The sequence below is a fragment of the Panulirus ornatus genome, chromosome 11 (genome assembly GCF_036320965.1).
Source record: "Panulirus ornatus isolate Po-2019 chromosome 11, ASM3632096v1, whole genome shotgun sequence".
NCBI lineage: Eukaryota > Metazoa > Arthropoda > Malacostraca > Decapoda > Palinuridae > Panulirus > Panulirus ornatus.
In genome coordinates, this window is record NC_092234.1 from 61,598,599 (window position 1) to 61,619,795 (window position 21,197).

Here is a 21,197-nt window from a genome sequence, read left to right on the forward strand (position 1 = left end):
AAATTGGATGAAGTGGTGTTTTAGATATCTGGGAGTGGACTTGGTAGCAAATAGAACCATGGAAATGGAAGTGAGGGCGAAGGTTATATCAGAGAGGGCGAATGTTTTATCGGAGAGCAAAAATGGGTATGTTTGAAGGAATAGTAGTTCCAACAGTATTATATAGTTGCAAGACATGAACTATAGTTAGGGTTGTACAGAGGAGGTTGGATGTGTTGGAAATGAAATGTTTGAGGACAATTTGTAATGTGAGGCGGTTTGATCGAGTAAGTAATGAAAGGACATGAGAGGTGTTTGGTAATAAATAGAGTTTGGTTGAGAGAGCAGTAGGGGGTGTGTTGAGATAGTTTAGGCAAATGGAATGAATGAGTGAGGAAAGATTTATGAAGAGGATATACATGTCAGAAGTGGAGGGAAGAAAGAGAAGCGGGAGACCAAATTGGAAGTGGAAGGATGGAGTGAAAAAGATTTTGAGTGATCAGGGCCTGAACATGCAGGAGGGTGAGGCGTGCATGGAATAGATTGGATTGGAATGATTTGATGTACCAGGGTCCAACATGCTGTCAGTGGACTGAACCAGTGCATTTGAAACCTGTGGGATAAGCTATGGAAAGATCTGTGGGGCCTGGATGTGGATAGGGAACTGTTTTGGTGCATTACACATGACAACTAGAGACTGAGTGTGAGCAAATGTGGCCTTTTTTATGTGTTTTCCTGGTGCTACCTCACTGATGTAGAGGGTGGCAGTGCTGTTTCCTGTGGGCAGGGTGGCTCTGGGAATGCATGAAGGCAAGCAAGTATGAATATGTACATATGCATATATGTATGTATATATGCATATGTTGATATGTATGTTTGATATGTATGTGTGTGTTTACATATATGTGTGTATATGAGTGAATGGGTCTTTCTTCATCTGTTTCATGACACTACTTCACTGACATGGGAAGCGGCAAGCAAATTGAATAAGATATGAAATGAATATTAGTGTAAGCTGGGAGCAGGTTTTCTCTTATGCACACAGAACTGAATGCAACAGCATATTTAGAGTTATTAATCTTCTTTCTTATGTTCCCTAAATTTCTCAGGATTATTCTAACATCAGGTGGGTGCTCAAACACCAGTTGTCCAAACTTATCCATTTTATTTCAGTCAGACTTTTGCCTTCACTGAGGCATCATTAGGAATCTACAAAAAAGAGAAGAAGCTGCATCGCAAAACTTGTATATGTTATGTAAAAGTTAAACAAAATATAAGAAGATGCAGTAGTTAAAAAACAGTACGTAGCACATAAAACTAAAGGAAAATCTAAAAGAAAAGCAAATTAACAGTATCAAAGGGTAGTTTGAGTTACAATATAGATACAAAGTATGGAAACAAATACAGAAAATCTTACAGTTGAGGAACTTAGAACAATGTTAAACGAGGTATGAATGTAGAAAGTCCATCACTAAGTACACTAAGTAGGGGCAAGCAAGACATTTATTTTCCAGACGTGCAGTTGGGGTCAGGTTGGGCTTGTCTGATTCTCTCTGGTCAGCGACGTGCCCCATTCATCCTAAAATGGCATTAGGTCTGCATCCAATTGGCGGGCCATCAAAGAGCTGTATGGCGGTGGTCATGTTTGTCTGGATTTTGATGATAGGTGCTTTCTCTTTAATATGAACGGCTTCTAATATCTGTATTCTCCTCCGATCGCTGCACCTAGTAATGATTTTGGTGTTATGCACTATAATCTCCCTTGCTAGTCTCATTCCATGCTTTTGTTCTTAATGTTTGATTCCACCTTCTTGTAAGTGGAGCGAGAGGCGGTGGCTGAGGATGCAGGTTGTATGTCCACTGTACTTTATTTGGTGGGGCTGACAGTCCCCAGTACTGCATCATTACTCATAAGAGACCACACTGCAAGATCCAACAAAATTTCAACAGATTTCAAGAAACTTCACAGATTTAATCAAAAAGAGCAGTAACTCGTTGATTACAGCTACAAATGCTGTGAAGGATGATATCAAATTCGATCTTCTATAGAGTGACTCCGAACCAGGATATTTCTACAGAAACGTCAAAATGCACAAGCCAAGAAATCTTCAAAGGCCAATCATCTCCCAGATTCCTTCACCTACCTACAGGGTAGCCAAGAAGTTAAACCAATTAAACTCACCGTACATCCCTACAACTTATTCCTTACGATTGACTGAAGAGTTTGGTGACATCCCAAGGAATAAAGAACCACATGGCATCACAACTTCCTTGGATGTGGAGCCTCTCTTCGCAAATGTACCAGTGGAGAGGACAATAGACATAATCCTGGATTATGTTTACCACCACCATGTCTTACCTCCCTTGAAGATGCCCAGAAATATATTGAGAAATGGTATGTGCCTGCATCGTGGAAGCACCTTTCAGATGTCCGCAAGGCAAGCCATATTGGCAGGTGGATGGAATAGCCATGGGGTACCCCCTGGGGGTTCTCTTTGTGCAGGCATTTATGTCCTATGCTGAAACTACAGCACTGTGACCTGAGAGCATAGCATTCCAGATTTATTGGAGATATATAGACATTTTTATTGGCATAGATAAACTCACTGGAAAACCTCTGTAACTGATTCCAAGAAACTGCAGGCTTAAGATTTACAATAGAGCTGAATAATGCATGTAAGATTCCTTCTTGGATTTATGGTTAGTGCCACAACAGGATCTTTGGTCACCAATGTTTACAGAAAGCCCACTAACCAAGATAAATGTATGAATGGAATAAGTTATGCACTCAAAGTTACAAGAGTAGTGTCATTCGAGCATATGCAAGGAGAATGGTCAAGGTGTGCTCAACCTGGCAACCACTACACCAAGAACTCCATGTGTGGCAAATGTTAATTAACACTGGATATTCAAAGTGCTGAATTTGATACCATTGTGAAAAGCTTTTATCGAGGATGCAAGGCATGTGTACGAGTAGGAGGAGAGGAAAGTGGTTGGTTCCCAGTGAATGTTTGTTTGCGGCATGGGTGCGTGATGTCTCCATAGTTGTTTCATTTGTTTATGAATGGGGTTGTTAAGGAGGTGAATGCAAGAGTTTTGGGGAGAGGGGAAAGTATGCAGTCTGTTGGGGATGAGAGGGCTTGGGAAGTGAGTCAGTTGTTGTTTGCTGATGATACAGCGCTGGTGGCTGGTTCAGGTGAGAAACTGCTGAAGTTGGTGATGGAGTTTGGAAAAGTGTGTGAAAGAAGAAAGCTGAGAGTAAATGTGAATAAGAGCAAGGTTATTGGGTTCAATAGGGTTGAGGGACAAGTTAGTTGGGAGTTGAGTTTAAATGGAGAAAAATTGTAGGAGGTGAAGTGTTTTAGATATCTGGGAGTGGATTTGTTAGCAGATGGAACCATGTAAGCACAAGTGAGTCACAGGGTGGGGGAGGGGGTGAAGGTTCTGGGAGCATTAAAGAACGTGTAGAAGGCGAAAACATTATCTCAGAAAGCAAAAATGGATACGTTTGAAGGAATAGTGGTTACAACAATGTTATATGGTTGTGAGGCATGGGCGATGGATAGGGTTGTGCAGAGGAGGGTGGATGTGTTGGAAATGAGATGTTTGAGGGCAACATGTGGTGTGAGGTGGTTTGATTGAGTAAGCAGTGAAAGGATAAGAGAGATGTGTGGTAATAAAAAGAGTGTGGTTGAGAGAGCAGAAAAGGGTGTATTGAAATGGTTTGATCACATGGAGAGAATGAGTAAGGAAAGATTGACAAAGAGGATATATATATATGTCAGAGGTGGAGGGAATGAGGAGAAGTGAGAGACCAAATTGGAGGTGAAAGGATGGAGTGAAAAAGATTTTGAGAGATCGGGGCCTGAAGATATAGGAGGGTGAAAGGCGTGCAAGAAATAGAGAGTGATTGGAATGATGTAGTATACCAGGGTCAACAAGCTGTCAGTGGATTGAACCAGGGCATGTGAAGCATCTGGGGTAAACCATGGAAAGTTTTGTGGGGCCTAGATGTGGAAAGGGAGCTGTAGTTTCATTGCATTACACATGATAGCTAGAGACTGAGTCTGAACGAATGTGACCTTTGTTGTCTTTTCCTAGCGCTACCTCGTGCATAAGTGGGGGTAGGGAGATGCCATTTTCATGTGTGGCATGGTGGCGGCAGGAGCGGATGAAGGCAGCATGTATGAATATGTACATGTGTATATATGTATATATATGTATACGTTGAAATGTATAGTTATGTATATGTGCATGTGTGGGCGTCTATATATATACATGTGTGTGTGGGTGGGTTGGGCCATTCTTTCGTCTGTTTCCTTGTGCTCCCTTGCTAACGCGGGAGACATCGACAAAGTATAATGAAAAAAATGAGTAAATGAAATATATGTATTTATTTATTTATACTTTGTTTGCATTTTACATATCATATCCAACTTTTATGACATAGTTTTTTTCTCTTTTTTGTAGATTCCTGATGATGCCTTTGTGAAATCAAAAGATTGACTGAAATAAAATGGATAACTGTGGACAACTGGTGTTTCAGCACCCACTTAATGGTAGAATGATACTGAGAAAATAAGAGAATATAAGAAAGATTTATAACTCTAAATATGCTGTTGTATTCTATTTGGTGCTACGTTGCTAATGCAGAAAACTGCAGTCAAGTATGATAAAGAAAAATGTGTGTGTGTGTTTGTATGAAAATATCTAATAGTACAGTATGGGAAGGTAGTTCTGAAATCTTAGGGCCTCATCTCTTAATCTTAACTAAGTATCATTCAAGTTTTAATTTCTTTATAGTTCCTGCATTCACAAGCTCATCTCTTTTAAGATATTCCATTTGTCGAGCACTGTTTTTATACTGGTAATTTCACAACTTTTTAAATTTATTAATTTTGTTTTACCTTTTATGCAGACTAATGACTAGTAGAGAAAGTGCACTTACTGGCAGGGGAAAGTAAAACACCATTCACCCCCCAAATAGGGTTTATCCACCATAATATCTCCATCTTTTCTCTCTCTAAGATTTATGAGTTGGTTAATGCTCATTCATAGAGACCTAACATCCAATAAGCAATCTGCTCATGCCCAAGATATCATTCACACCCAAGAGTGGCTGCATCCAGCTTCCAACACACTTCACTCACTTGCCCAAATGTGCACTGTGCAAATATGTTGATTGTTACTGTGTTTTAACCTTGTGTCCTAAACTTGTAGTCTTCAGAAAATTTGGGATGATATCCTTTTTTTAAATTGTGAATAATGACATGAGCTGTTAATCATTTTTTCCTTAGAGTTCCATCATGCAGGTGGTGCAGCTGATCAGATAGGCAAGTCAGGTTATTTTTTGATCATTTGGGAGTTTAATTAGATGAGCTTGAGAGTTTAAACAGACTGTCTCTTCGTTAATATTGGAGTAATTTTTGGCTAATTATTGATAAGGTTTTTGTTGGTTGAGACAGGGCCAATCTTTAATTTGTATGTAAGAGCAGGGATGAGTTTGATGAAGTTTTGGTGGATAGATGATGGTGCAGAAATAGCTGCTCAACATTAAACTTCAGGTTGCAGTATTAGTAATGTGGCTTCTCTGCAAACTGTTGGCTGAGATCTAAGTGTTGATTGGAGAGTGTTGGGAGGACTAGTGAAGTGATGCTTAATGGTAGATGTTGTGGTAGGGGCTGAATATATTATCATCCATACTATTTTATGCACCTTTTTTAATGGCCCTTGTCTTTTGTTGGATAAGAATGATGACCATGAAAAGAAGGCATAGGTGAGTATGGAAAGAATGGGAGTGTTGTGTATGTTCATAAGGTCAGATGCAGGAAGTAAGGACAATGATTGAAAGATTTGATGATGGTGCTGACCTGTTCCTTCTTGTTTAGTTTAGTTTTGAAAGGGATACCAGAGGCATGTTGGTGTGGATAACCTGGAGTGGGCTGGGGTGTAATGAGACAGTAGTGAATTAAACATAGTTGGAATCAAAGCTTATGTGCAAGACTGTGGTCTTGGCTTGGTCAGTGATGACTTGGTGGTTACCAGTTCTAGAGGCTGTTAACCTCGCATAGATATACACTGCTTGGTAAAGGAGTCCTCACATATATCATCAATTTATGCTTTTACATCTGCATTCAAATTTAAGCTGAATGATGATCCTTAAAGCCTCTTAACACAACAATTCCACACAAGCTCTTCGGTTCCCTTTGGCCATGGCATGGGGAGGATGTTGCAGAAGACTGCATAGTGGAGATAACATCAAGCAGTATTTGCTCAATAGCATAATGAATCTGATGACCCATTTGATATTCTATTTGATGTTAGAAATCTATTTGATAATGATTAAATGAACTAAGTGATTCAAAACACTATTTGAACAAGATAGTGAGTCACTCCCAGGCTGTGTAATGCTCAGCACTACCCCTCTGGAAGCTTTTATATCATTTTGCTTCTCCAGGAGAAATTCGAGGCCTATTTCACTTGTTTCTCTGTTGTTTTCTCATTATTGTATGATGTTCTTTCATTTCAGAGAGAAAATTTTTTTCCGGTTACTTGAAAAACACCAATGTTTCAGTAAGCTTCGGAAATTCAAATGCCTGCTTAAGGAGGTGAGGATGTTCTGGAGAGCAGTGTTGTATAGTTCTGTGAGCAGCAGATGAAGCATATCCTAAATCTTATGCTTACTTATGACCATTATCAAACAGTCATAAGTTGTCAGAGTACGGATACTCCCCAACTTATGACCATCTGTACATACAACCGGAAAAGAAGTATAAATTGAAAAAATATATTCATATATAAGAATTATGCTTGGTCATATGTCCACCAGTGCTAATGGCTGCGTGTTTACAATAGTGAATGTCAGACGATTATGGCATTGTGTACATCACAGCATCTCTCAGTTCTCGCTTTCGGTTACCACTCAATAAGCATGCATTATTCAAGTGAATCTAACGAATCTAACCATTTTTGTACTAAACCCCAAAGATGACGAGCAAGAGGAAAAACACATCATATTTTGATAGATCTGGCAAGAAGCCAAGGAAGATGCTCAATTTGAAATTGAAAATGAAGGTAATCACCCAATATGAAGGAGGAAAAAAAGTTAATGTGATTGCATGTGATCTACAGTTGTCCCATTTGACAGTTTCCACAATTTTAAAGGACAGAGAAAAAATACTTGAAGCAGTGAAAGGTTCAGCAAGTATGAAGTCTCTGATAGTGACAAAGCAGTGACAAGGACCCATCCATGAAATGGAAAAGTAGTTGAGGCTTCAGCAAGGTAGTGCCAGGATAGGAGATCCCAGACAAAAGAGGCCACATTTGTTCACATTCAGCCTCTACCTGTTGTGTGTAATGTACCGAAACTACAGCTCCCTATCCACATCCAGGCCCCACAGACCTTTCCATGGTTTACACCAGATGTTTCATATGCCCTAGTTCAGTCCATTGACAGCACATCAACCCCGGTACACCACATCGTTCCAGTTCACTCAATTATTATTATTATTATTATTATTATTATTATTATTATTATTATTATATATTTTTGATAACGTATATGGCATTAATGGGATGGCCTTGATTAGGGCCATCTCAGCTAATATAAAAAAAGTGAAACGTTATATAAAGGGGAATTTATTCCTGAACACTTATTTTTTTTTCATTTAAGTATTCCCCATGAACATGCATGCAACACCATAACCAAAGAATTATTGAGCACATAGTTTTTTTTTCATACTATTCGCCATTTCCCGCATTAGCGAGGTAGCGTTAAGAACAGAGGACTGAACCTTTGAGGGAATATCCTCACTCGGCCCCCTCCTCAGTTCCTTCTTTTAGAAAACTAAAAACGAGAGGGGAGGATTTCCAGCCCCCGCTCCCTTCCCTATTAGTCGCCTTCTACGACACGCAGTGAATATGTGGGAAGTATTCTTTCTCCCCTATCCCCAGGGATGGGAAACACATAGTTACATCTGTTAATTTAAACAATATTTGATGAAAACATATCCGAAAATGTTGTGATGGGACCTGAGATGGAGTTAGGTGGGATGGTTTGAGTGTTACTGGGCTTTTCTGCAACACCTCATTATCTATCCAGCAATTGTTGTAACTGGAGGTGAAGTTTGCCTAGGTCCTTTGAAAAATCTCTTCAAATTGAGCTGTGTGATATGCCTCTTCTGTAATGATTCTTGTAGCCATATGAAGCACATGAAAGCACTCTTAATTTACAAAGGCACATTCACTGCTGAAGTCCATATCGTTAATGAGGCCTACAGCCTTGTTTAAGTGGTCAGATTTGCTAAACCCTTTGTTTTGAAGTGGTATATGGAAGGGAATGTTTCTGATTTCTCCTCTTAGAGTTTTCTGCCTCTAGATGCATGAATTCTTTATTATTCAAGTTCTCAAAATGTGACTCCAGCAACTTAGTCATGTCTTGTTCAACTTCTTATAAGCAAACATTATTTGCAAAAGTCACTGGTGTCAACTGGATCCAGGAATTGTTTCTGCATGCCCATATCCTTGGATACCATTCTTGCTAAAAACCTAAGAAATCATGTACATAATGAGGCTATCCTTACCTTAAACTCCGTTAATTGTCATGTGTTTGAATTCCTTCCATGACATAGTGATGTCTCCGGCATTCAAGATGTTACATTTCTCTCACCACTCCCTGAGCAAAGACTTGCCCTCCTCATCTGTACCATCGAGAAGTTAGTAGAATGTTCTCCTCAGGTAATAAACCTTGAAGATGGCTGTCATGACATGATCCATGGGTTAAAGCAAGAAATTGGTGTTTTTAGGGAGGTACTCCACCTTAACATTTAGGTTCATATCAGTCATGTGTTCAAGATGGCCTAGCATATTATTAAGAATATGCAGTGCTGTAATGGTTACATTTGCACGGTAGTGCTTTAGAAAGGAAGAGTTAGTAAAGCATTCATGAAGAATATTGAGGATGATTCAGGCATTTTGGTTGGAATACAGAATCATTGGCATTACGGAGTTCACACCACCTTTCATAGCTGATATTTTCTCAGTAAAACACTAGCAAGTCCTAAAATGTTCAGTCCCTCCTAACATTTGCTCCAAGTAAAAATGACTTGCCTGGTTGGCATTCTTTCCATATGTAAGTCCCATTCTGAGTTTTTTTTTTCTTTTTGAAGGCTTCAGTCATGGACAAAAGTCCACATTAAGGCCAGGCCATAATTGAAATGTAGAGAGAATTATGAATGGATAAAGAAAAGACAAATGGGAACAAATAAAGGCAGACAGTATGAATTATGTACATGTGTAAATATGTATATGTCTGTGTGTGTATATGTATGTGTACATTGAGATGTATAGGTATGTATATTGTGCGTGTGTGGACATGTATGTATATACATGTGTATGTGGGCGGGTTGGGCCATTCTTTCGTCTGTTTCCTTGCGCTACCTCGCTAACGCGGGAGACAGTGATAAAGCAAAATAAAATAAATAATAAATAAAAAGAAAAGACAAGGGAAAGTATTTATGAATGTTGGAGGACGTGAAAGACCTGTCTTTTGATATGTACCAGGTCATAGTTATTGGGGGAAAAATGAGAAGGAAGAGAGTTTCCAAGCTTCAAGATGTAGGGAAAGACCCTCTCAATCAATACCTTCCCATACAATTTCCCAGGAATACTCAACAAACGTATGCCTTTGTAGTTTGAGCACTCACCTTTATCCCCTTTGCCTTTTTACGATGGCACTATGCATGCATTCCACCAATCCTCAGGTGCTTTACCATGTTCCATACATACAATGAATATTATTACCAACCAATCAACAACACACGTCCCTCCCTTTCTTAATAAATTCTACTGCAGTACCATCCAAACCTGCTGCCTAGCCATATTTCATCTTCCACAAAGCTTTCACTCTCTTTACCAAACTGTTCTCCTTGACCCTCTCATTTCAAACACCACCTCAACCATAAGTTTGGTGGAGCCTGGATGTGGAAAGGGAGCTGTGGTTTTGGTGCATTATACTTGACAGCTAGAGACTGTGTGAACGAATGTGGCCTTTGTTATCTTTTCCTAGCGCTACCTCGCGCATGTGCAAGAGGGAGGGGTTGTCGTTTCATGTGTGGCGGGGTGGCGACAGGAATGAATAAGGGCAGACAGTATGAATTGTGTACATGTGTATATATGTATATGTCTGTGTGTATATATATGTATACGTTGAGATGTATAGGTATGTATGTATGTGTGTGTGGACGTGTATGTATATACATGTGTATGTGGGTGGGTTGGGCCATTCTTTCGTCTGTTTCCTTGCTCTACCTCGCTAATGCGGGAGACAGCGACAAAGTATATATTAGTATATATTTTTTTTTTTTTTTTGCTTTGTCGCTGTCTCCCGCGTTTGTGAGGTAGCGCAAGGAAACAGACGAAAGAAATGGCCCAACCCACCCTCATACACAATGTATATACATACACGTCCACACACGCAAATATACATACCTATACATCTCAATGTACACATATATATACACACACAGACACATACATATATACCCATGCACACAATTCACACTGTCTGCCTTTATTCATTCCCACCGCCACTTCGCCACACATGGAATACCATCCCCCTCCCCCCTCATGTGTGCGAGGTAGCACTAGGAAAAGACAACAAAGGCCCCATTCGTTCACACTCAGTCTCTAGCTGTCATGCAATAATGCCCGAAACCACAGCTCCCTTTCCACATTCAGGCCCCACACAACTTTCCATGGTTTACCCCAGATGCTTCACATGCCCTGATTCAATCCACTGAGAGCACGTCAACCCTGGTATACCACATCGATCCAGTTCACTCTATTCCTTGCCCTCCTTTCACCCTCCTGCATGTTCAGGCCCCGATCACACAAAATCTTTTTCACTCCATCTTTCCACCTCCAATTTGGTCTCCCACTTCTCCTCGTTCCCTCCACCTCCGACACATATATCCTCTTGGTCAATCTTTCCTCACTCATTCTCTCCATGTGCCCAAGCCATTTCAAAACACCCTCTTTTGCTCTCTCAACCACGCTCTTTTTATTTCCACACATCTCTCTTACCCTTACATTACTTACTCGATCAAACCACCTCACACCACACATTGTCCTCAAACATCTCATTTCCAGCACATCCACCCTCCTGCGCACAACTCTATCCATAGCCCATGCCTCGCAACCATACAACATTGTTGGAACCACTATTCCTTCAAACATACCCATTTTTGCTTTCCGAGATAATGTTCTCGACTTCCACACATTCTTCAAGGCCCCCAGAATTTTCGCCCCCTCCCCCACCCTATGATCCACTTCCGCTTCCATGGTTCCATCTGCTGCCAGATCCACTCCCAGATATCTAAAACACTTCACTTCCTCCAGTTTTTCTCCATTCAAACTCACCTCCCAATTGACTTGACCCTCAACCCTACTGTACCTAATAACCTTGCTCTTATTCACATTTACTCTTAACTTTCTTCTTCCACACACTTTACCAAACTCAGTCACCAGCTTCTGCAGTTTCTCACATGAATCAGCCACCAGCGCTGTATCATCAGCGAACAACAACTGACTCACTTCCCAAGCTCTCTCATCCCCAACAGACTTCATACTTGCCCCTCTTTCCAAAACTCTTGCATTTACCTCCCTAACAACCCCATCCATAAACAAATTAAACAACCATGGAGACATCACACACCCCTGCTGCAAACCTACATTCACTGAGAACCAATCACTTTCCTCTCTTCCTACACGTCCACATGCCTTACATCCTCGATAAAAACTTTTCACTGCTTCTAACAACTTTCCTCCCACACCATATATTCTTAATACCTTCCACAGAGCATCTCTATCAACTCTATCATATGCCTTCTCCAGATCCATAAATGCTACATACAAATCCATTTGCTTTTCTAAGTATTTCTCACATACATTCTTCAAAGCAAACACCTGATCCACACATCCATATATATATATATATATATATATATATATATATATATATATATTTTTTTTTTTTTTTTTTTTTTTTTTTAATACTTTGTCGCTGTCTCCCGCGTTTGCGAGGTAGCGCAAGGAAACAGACGAAAGAAATGGCCCAACCCCCCCCATACACATGTACATACACACGTCCACACACGGAAATATACATACCTACACAGCTTTCCATGGTTTACCCCGGACGCTTCACATGCCTTGATTCAATCCACTGACAGCACGTCAACCCCTGTATACCACATCGCTCCAATTCACTCTATTCCTTGCCCTCCTTTCACCCTCCTGCATGTTCAGGCCCCGATCACACAAAATCCTTTTCACTCCATCTTTCCACCTCCAATTTGGTCTCCCTCTTCTCCTCGTTCCCTCCACCTCCGACACATATATCCTCTTGGTCAATCTTTCCTCACTCATTCTCTCCATGTGCCCAAACCATATATATATATATATATATATATATATATATATATATATATATATATATATATATATATTTTTTTTTTTTTTTTTTCTTTGTTTCATACTATTTGCCATTTCCCATGTTAGCGAGGTAGCGTTAAGAACAGAGGACTGGGCCTTTGAAGGAATATCCTCACCTGGCCCCCTTCTCTGTTCCTTCTTTTGGAAGATTAAAAAATAAATTGAAGGGGAGGATTTCCAGACCCCCAATACCTACCCTTTAGTCGCCTTCTACTACACGCAGGGAATACGTGGGAAGTATTCTTTCTCCCCTATCTCCAGGGATATATATATATATATATATGTATATTTTTTTTTTTTTTTTTTTTTTGCTTTGTCGCTGTCTCCCGCGTTTGCGAGGTAGCGCAAGGAAACAGACGAAAGAAATGGCCCAACCCACCCCCATACACATGTATATACATACGTCCACACACGCAAATATACATACCTACACAGCTTTCCATGGTTTACCCCAGACGCTTCACATGCCTTGATTCAATCCACTGACAGCACATCACCCCCGGTATACCACATCGCTCCAATTCACTCTATTCCTTGCCCTCCTTTCACCCTCCTGCATGTTCAGGCCCCGATCACACAAAATCTTTTTCACTCCATCTTTCCACCTCCAATTTGGTCTCCCTCTTCTCCTTGTTCCCTCCACCTCCGACACATATATCCTCTTGGTCAATCTTTCCTCACTCATCCTCTCCATGTGCCCAAACCACTTCAAAACACCCTCTTCTGCTCTCTCAACCACGCTCTTTTTATTTCCACACATCTCTCTTACCCTTACGTTACTCACTCGATCAAACCACCTCACACCACACATTGTCCTCAAACATCTCATTTCCAGCACATCCATCCTCCTGCACACAACTCTATCCATAGCCCACGCCTCGCAACCATACAACATTGTTGGAACCACTATTCCTTCGAACATACCCATTTTTGCTTTCCGAGATAATGTTCTCGACTTCCACACATTCTTCAAGGCCCCCAGGATTTTCGCCCCCTCCCCCACCCTATGATCCACTTCCGCTTCCATGGTTCCATCCGCTGCCAGATCCACTCCCAGATATCTAAAACACTTCACTTCCTCCAGTTTTTCTCCATTCAAACTCACCTCCCAATTGACTTGACCCTCAACCCTACTGTACCTAATAACCTTGCTCTTATTCACATTTACTCTTAACTTTCTTCTTCCACACACTTTTCCAAACTCAGTCACCAGCTTCTGCAGTTTCTCACATGAATCAGCCACCAGCGCTGTATCATCAGCGAACAACAACTGACTCACTTCCCAAGCTCTCTCATCCCCAACAGACTTCATACTTGCCCCTCTTTCCAAAACTCTTGCATTTACCTCCCTAACAACCCCATCCATAAACAAATTAAACAACCATGGAGACATCACACACCCCTGCCGCAAACCTACATTCACTGAGAACCAATCACTTTCCTCTCTTCCTACACGTACACATGCCTTACATCCTCGATAAAAACTTTTCACTGCTTCTAACAACTTTCCTCCCACACCATATATTCTTAATACCTTCCACAGAGCATCTCTATCAACTCTATCATATGCCTTCTCCAGATCCATAAATGCTACATACAAATCCATTTGCCTTTTCTAAGTATTTCTCACATACATTCTTCAAAGCAAACACCTGATCCACACATCCTCTACCACTTCTGAAACCACACTGCTCTTCCCCAATCTGATGCTCTGTACATGCCTTCACCCTCTCAATCAATACCCTCCCATATAATTTACCAGGAATACTCAACAAACTTATACCTCTGTAATTTGAGCACTCACTCTTATCCCCTTTGCCTTTGTACAATGGCACTATGCACGCATTCCGCCAATCCTCAGGCACCTCACCATGAGTCATACATACATTAAATAACCTTACCAACCAGTCAACAATACAGTCACCCCCTTTTTTAATAAATTCCACTGCAATACCATCCAAACCTGCTGCCTTGCCGGCTTTCATCTTCCGCAAAGCTTTCACTACCTCTTCTCTGTTTACCAAATCATTTTCCTTAACCCTCTCACTTTGCACACCACCTCGACCAAAACACCCTATATCTGCCACTCTATCATCAAACACATTCAACAAACCTTCAAAATACTCACTCCATCTCCTCACATCACCACTACTTGTTATCACCTCCCCATTTGCGCCCTTCACTGAAGTTCCCATTTGCTCCCTTGTCTTACGCACTTTATTTACCTCCTTCCAGAACATCTTTTTATTCTCCCTAAAATTTAATGATACTCTCTCACCCCAACTCTCATTTGCCCTTTTTTTCACCTCTTGCACCTTTCTCTTGACCTCCTGTCTCTTTCTTTTATACATCTCCCACTCAATTGCATTTTTTCCCTGCAAAAATCGTCCAAATGCCTCTCTCTTCTCTTTCACTAATACTCTTACTTCTTCATCCCACCACTCACTACCCTTTCTAATCAACCCACCTCCCACTCTTCTCATGCCACAAGCATATTTTGCGCAATCCATCACTGATTCCCTAAATACATCCCATTCCTCCCCCACTCCCCTTACTTCCATATATATGTATATATATATGGAAGGTTATTAGGTACAGTAGGGTTGAGGGTCAAGTCAATTGGGAGGTGAGTTTGAATGGAGAAAAACTGGGGGAAGTGAAGTGTTTTAGATATCTGGGAGTGGATCTGGCAGCGGATGGAACCATGGAAGCGGAAGTGGATCATAGGGTGGGGGAGGGGGCGAAAATTCTGGGGGCCTTGAAGAATGTGTGGAAGTCGAGAACATTATCTCGGAAAGCAAAAATGGGTATGTTTGAAGGAATAGTGGTTCCAACAATGTTGTATGGTTGCGAGGCGTGGGCTATGGATAGAGTTGTGCGCAGGAGGATGGATGTGCTGGAAATGAGATGTTTGAGGACAATGTGTGGTGTGAGGTGGTTTGATCGAGTGAGTAACGTAAGGGTAAGAGAGATGTGTGGAAATAAAAAGAGCGTGGTTGAGAGAGCAGAAGAGGGTGTTTTGAAGTGGTTTGGGCACATGGAGAGGATGAGTGAGGAAAGATTGACCAAGAGGATATATGTGTCGGAGGTGGAGGGAACAAGGAGAAGAGGGAGACCAAATTGGAGGTGGAAAGATGGAGTGAAAAAGATTTTGTGTGATCGGGGCCTGAACATGCAGGAGGGTGAAAGGAGGGCAAGGAATAGAGTGAATTGGAGCGATGTGGTATACCGGGGTTGACGTGCTGTCAGTGGATTGAATCAAGGCATGTGAAGCGTCTGGGGTAAGCTATGGAAAGCTGTGTAGGTATGTATATTTGCGTGTGTGGACGTATGTATATACATGTGTATTGGGGGGGTTGGCCCATTTCTTTCGTCTGTTTCCTTGCGCTACCTCGCAAGTGCGGGAGACAGTGACAAAGTATAAAAAAAAAAAAAAAAATATATATATATATATATATATATATATATATATATATATATATATATATTATCCCTGGGGATAGGGGATTAAGAATACTTCCCACGTATTCCCTGCGTGTCGTAGAAGGCGACTAAAAGGGAAGGGAGCGGGGGGCTGGAAATCCTCCCCTCTTGTTTTTTTTTTAATTTTCCAAAAGAAGGAACAGAGGGGGCCAGGTGAGGATATTCCAAAAAAGGCCCAGTTCTCTGTTCCTAACGCTACCTCGCTAATGCGGGAAATGGCGAATAGTTTAAAAGAAAGATATATATATATATATATATATATATATATATATATATATATATATATATATATATATATATATATATATATATCTTCATATGTATGTATGTAAATGTATATTAGCTATGATGTGATGATATTTTATTCACAAACAGCTTTGCTGAATTATTTATGATATCAAGATATGTAAATTATATACATATTATGTGATGGAGAAACATTGTTTAATATTTTAGGAAATATACACAGTACCAAAGATTGTAGAGATTGTGTCATTAGTTCTAAGCATAGAACTGACAAGAATTTTGTACTCTGGTACTGGTTTCTATCGACTAGTATTTCTTCATCCTGTGATCATAGTGTTGATGATAATACTATAATGATAATACTTAAATGACCAGGAAAATATGATTACATGTTACAGTAGATGCCTGAGGGTCTCATCTATAATTTGCATAGCTTATTCTTCTATGGGAAAAGTTGAAAGGTAAATTGTAAAGTCTTTCAGGATTTTCATTATTTTGTAAGCATTGTATGTGTTATCAGTGCCTCCTGTTCATCCTAAAAGGGGGAACATCTGTAATGAATCATGTGGAAAATAAGAGTTTGCTGAATATACATTTTCTTAAGCTTGTTACATTTCCTAGAGCTTATATTTCTTATCTAATATGGCTTATTGTGGTGTGCATTCATGAAATGAACCTGTAGAGTTAAACTTTTTTATTTTTTTGTATTTTCTTGTGATAGACAGTCTCAGATATTACTGAATCTACAATGAGGTGCATTTTTCTAAGACCAAGATTTGTGATTTGACACTCAGTATTTTTATGATATTGAATAATCACTTTCATGTAATTCAAAATGAGCTCGTAGATTAAGGGAGGCTACCAGTATTTACTGAAAGGAACACATATGAGTACTTTCAAACTAACATTACTTTTAAGCTTCAGTTTAACAGTCTAAGGCAGGAAATTCCATATTCATGCACATACTTGATATTAAGATGTAGTTCTGTATATACAAATGATAGGGTGGTAGATGTGGGATGATTTGGATGTGGAGCTGTGCTAAGTGAGAGTCATGGCAAGTGGATTGGTGGGAAGATAGGTGGTGAAAGCCTTGCATAAGATGAAGTGTGGCAAAGATGCTCAAGTATATGGAATTGCATTGAATTTTATTAGTAAGGGTGTGATTGTGATGTTGATTGGTTAGTTAGGATTTTCAGTGTATGTATGGGTCATAGTGAGGTGCCTGATGGTCAGTAGACTGCCTGAATAGTGCCATTGTATAAAAGCTAGGGGAACAAAAGTGAATGTTCAGATTATAGAAGAATGAGTTTATTGATTGCACCTGGTAAGTTGTAGAATGGTGATTGAGAGGGTACTGGCATGCACAGAGCTTCAGATTGGTGGAGGAAGAGCAAGGTTTTAGGAGTGCTAGAAGTGGTGTCGATCAGTTGTTTGCTTTGAAGAATGTTTGAGATACACTTCGAGAAACAGAAGGCCTTGTATATGGCATTTGTAAATCTGGAGAATAAGTATTATTAGGTTAAGAGAGATTCTTTCTGGAAGGCTTTTTAAATGTATGGTGTGGGAGGAAATCTGCTGGAAGCATTGAAGACTTTTTATCAAGAGAGTAAGGTTTGTGTGAAGATGGGTTTGCATAAGGGATGTGTGCCATCACCATTATGGTTTAATCTGTTTATGGATGGGCTGTTGAGGAGATGAATGGATGGGTCATGGAGAGAGGAGCAGGTATGCAACATGGGAGATGAGTCAGTTATTGTTTGCATATGGCACAGCTCTGGTGGTAAATTTGAATGAGAAACTGCAGAAGCTGGTGTCTGAGTTTGGGAGAGTGTATGAAAGGAGAAAGTTGAAGAGAGATATGGTTAACAGCAAGGTTTTTAAGGTTAGTACTGGAGAGGGACAAGTTGATTGAAGTGTGAGTCTGAATGAAGAGACCTTGGAGGAAGTGGGGTCTTTTAGATACCTGAGAGTGGACATGACAAGGAATGGAATAATGAAGCTGAAGTGAACCATAGGATGGGTGAGGGGGCTAAAGTCTTGGGAGCATTAAGGTGCATGTGAAAAGAGAGGACATTGTTGTTGATGACAGATTGATATGTTTTAAGGTATAGTAATCCTGATAGTGTTGTATGAATATAAGACATAGGCTCTACACAACAAAGTATGGAGGAGGGTGAATGTGATGGAAATGAAATGCTTAAAGACAACATGTGGTGTGTGAAGGGTTGATTAAATGAAAAATGATAGTGAAAGAGAGAAGTATGATGATAAGAAGGGTATGGTTGAGAAAACTGAAGTGGGTGTCCAGAAGTGGTTTGGACATATGGAGAGGATTAGTGAGGAGAGGTTGACAAAGAGGGTATATGTGTCAGAAGTGAGAGATTGAAATGAGATTGAAAGATGGAGCAGGAAAGGTTTTAAGTACTCAGGGCCTAAACTTGCACAAGGGTATGAGGCATGCTTGGGTTAGAGTGAACTAGAGTGATGTGGTATATAGGAAATGATTTAATGTCTTTGGACTGAACTAAGTCACATGAAGTGGTCAGGGGAAACCTTGGTAACGTCTGTGGTACCTGGTTGGGAATAGGGAGCTGTGGCTTTGATGCATTATACATGAGTTAGGCAGTAGACATGCTTAAATGATGCCATTTCTTTTTTCCTGGTATTACCTCATTAATGTAGGAAATGATGAACATGTGCTAAAGAAAAAAAATTTGAACATATGCTAATGAAAAAAATTTACGAAGTTAATATATATGGGAACAAAAGTTATTCTCTCTATTTGTGATATACAGATGATAAACTCATGCACACATACACACATATATGGTGTTGTGGTTATCAGTTAGCGTTACTGACCGTCACATACACAAGGGCCATGTGGGATTGAACCCACATGAGTGTGAATCCTGGTTGCAGCAGCCAGTCCACAGTCTACCCAGCTGTTCATCCTCCCCTAGGGGATGGTTAATAAAATGGATACCTGGCATAGGCAAGGATGTGTGTGTGTGTGTGTGTCTGTATGTGTGTATGCAAACATACATGAGTAAAGAATTGGCACAAATATGCAAGGTTAAGGGGTAACATGAGTGAATGTAAGTCTCTCTCCCCAGAACACACTAGTAATCACAGGTAGTAATCAAACACACACTCACTAGTGCTGGTGCAGAGAAAACCTGTGGACTACAAGCTGAAATTCAAGATTTTAGAGGATCTACTTTCTAGCAGGTCTATTGTATATCTGCAAAAGGAGTTAATATTATTTGGATATTAACTCTGTGTCACTTTTTGGGAGACTGGTAAAAATTGGGAGTTGAGGAACCTCAGGTTCAAGCTTGAATGCTCAGAAAGTTGCCAACCTCACTATGTCAAAATTTTTAAACGTTTTATACTTAAAAGGATATCCTAACAGTAAATAGTGTGAGTGTTCTACATGGGGAAAGTGAACAAATGTACCTAAGAATTAGTATGTAACTATGATCAAATGATAGATGGTACAATATTTACCACCAAAAGGTAGTACTAACAGCCAAGTACTTATTCATAATTTTCCCTGGATAAATCTGTTGCCAACAAGATATATTACTGTTATTTTTCATATTAAGGGCATCCACTTAAGACCTTCGGAAATGGAATCAGATATGGGAAAACACCAGAACCAGCCTATTTTTACAAGGTCCATGAGAAGAAAACATGAGGGAGAGAGAGACCAAGCATGAATCGCCAGAAGTCAATTGCTTGGAGGTGCTGTTTGTTATGATTAAGAGACAAAGTCAGAAGTTACCACTATTATACATAGAAGTACAGAAAATGAGGGATAAAATTAAAGTCCATGAAACATGTCATGAGGTGAGAGAAATTTTGGGATCTGAATGTATAGTCATTGGATGTGAACAAAAATTCAGTTTAGTGGAGGAGATTCAAGAGATACATAATCAAAGGAAAGAAGGGGAACTCATCAGAAATCAAATAAGGTCTGATGGATCTTTTTAAGATGTCCTTGAGATGTGTATTCCTCTAGATGTCCTAGAGATGTGTATCTAGAGGAAAAGACTGAATTTGTAGGCATTACTGGGCGGGGAGATGCAGAAGGTGCAATTTTGGCAGCTGATCAGCAGACGCAGAGTATGGAGATTGATGTATTGGAAATTAGACCTAGGGGCCATACTAACAGAGCTACATAGGAAGGTAAGTGAAAAGTAGTGTCCACTGTTAGAGATAGTAATCAAGGAAGTTTATGGTATGGTTTATGAAAGGTTTAGAAAAGTGCAGAACATACAGTGCTTGTTACCAAAAAGGGAAATTTTAGAGGAAGTTAAAAACACAGAGGTTGACAGTTGAACACTGAAAGATCTTGCTAAGAAGTGAGTGGCAAAAAAAATCAGAAAGATTAGTAAGGCAGAACAAGAGGCAAATCACTGATTATTTCATATTTAAAAGAACATCATCCAACAGATAAGGGAGAAGGGAGAAAGAAAGAAGAAATGCCTATTGAAAAACTACCAGAAGCTGTAACTTTGTCAGATGTAATTTAGATAAGAAAAGAGATTTGTTTGTTATGATCAAGATATAATGGGATGACCATTTATGGTTACTTTTTATTTAGTGTCAACTATCTAGATGATACTTTGGCAGGCAGTGAAACTTAAAAACAAGGTAGAATTTAGTTGGGTATTCATTAAAGATGATAGATCAAAGGAAGAGAGGGAGACAAACAAAGAATACAATTAGAAGGCAAAAACTGGAGAGAACAAATGAGGCAAGAGGTCAGAGTAGCCCAGGCAACACTGCAGAGTGTTAGGAGATGGTAGTGTCAGACTGTAAGTAATGTGTACAAATGTTGATGAATTGGATCAGTGATTAACAGTAAAGAGCTGGAATTCAAGGATTGTATAAGGGAAAGTGCACCTGATGTCTGAATGTGGAGACAAAGCTTACCAGAGGAATAAGGATTCACCTCTTTATCTGACAGAGGTACATGGTAGTGAGGAAGG

At 40.0% G+C, this 21,197-nt stretch overlaps 1 long non-coding RNA gene across 1 annotated transcript in view; it reads left to right on the plus strand.

Annotated features, from left to right (window-relative positions):
• Positions 1-7,463, plus strand: part of LOC139751596 (uncharacterized) — an 11,246-nt gene extending 3,783 nt beyond the window's left edge. Inside the window, exon 2 of the long non-coding RNA XR_011713375.1 lies at positions 4,450-7,463. This is a non-coding gene — a long non-coding RNA (uncharacterized lncRNA). The remainder of the gene's footprint in view (positions 1-4,449) is intronic.
• The last annotated feature ends 13,734 nt before the right edge of the window (positions 7,464-21,197 follow it).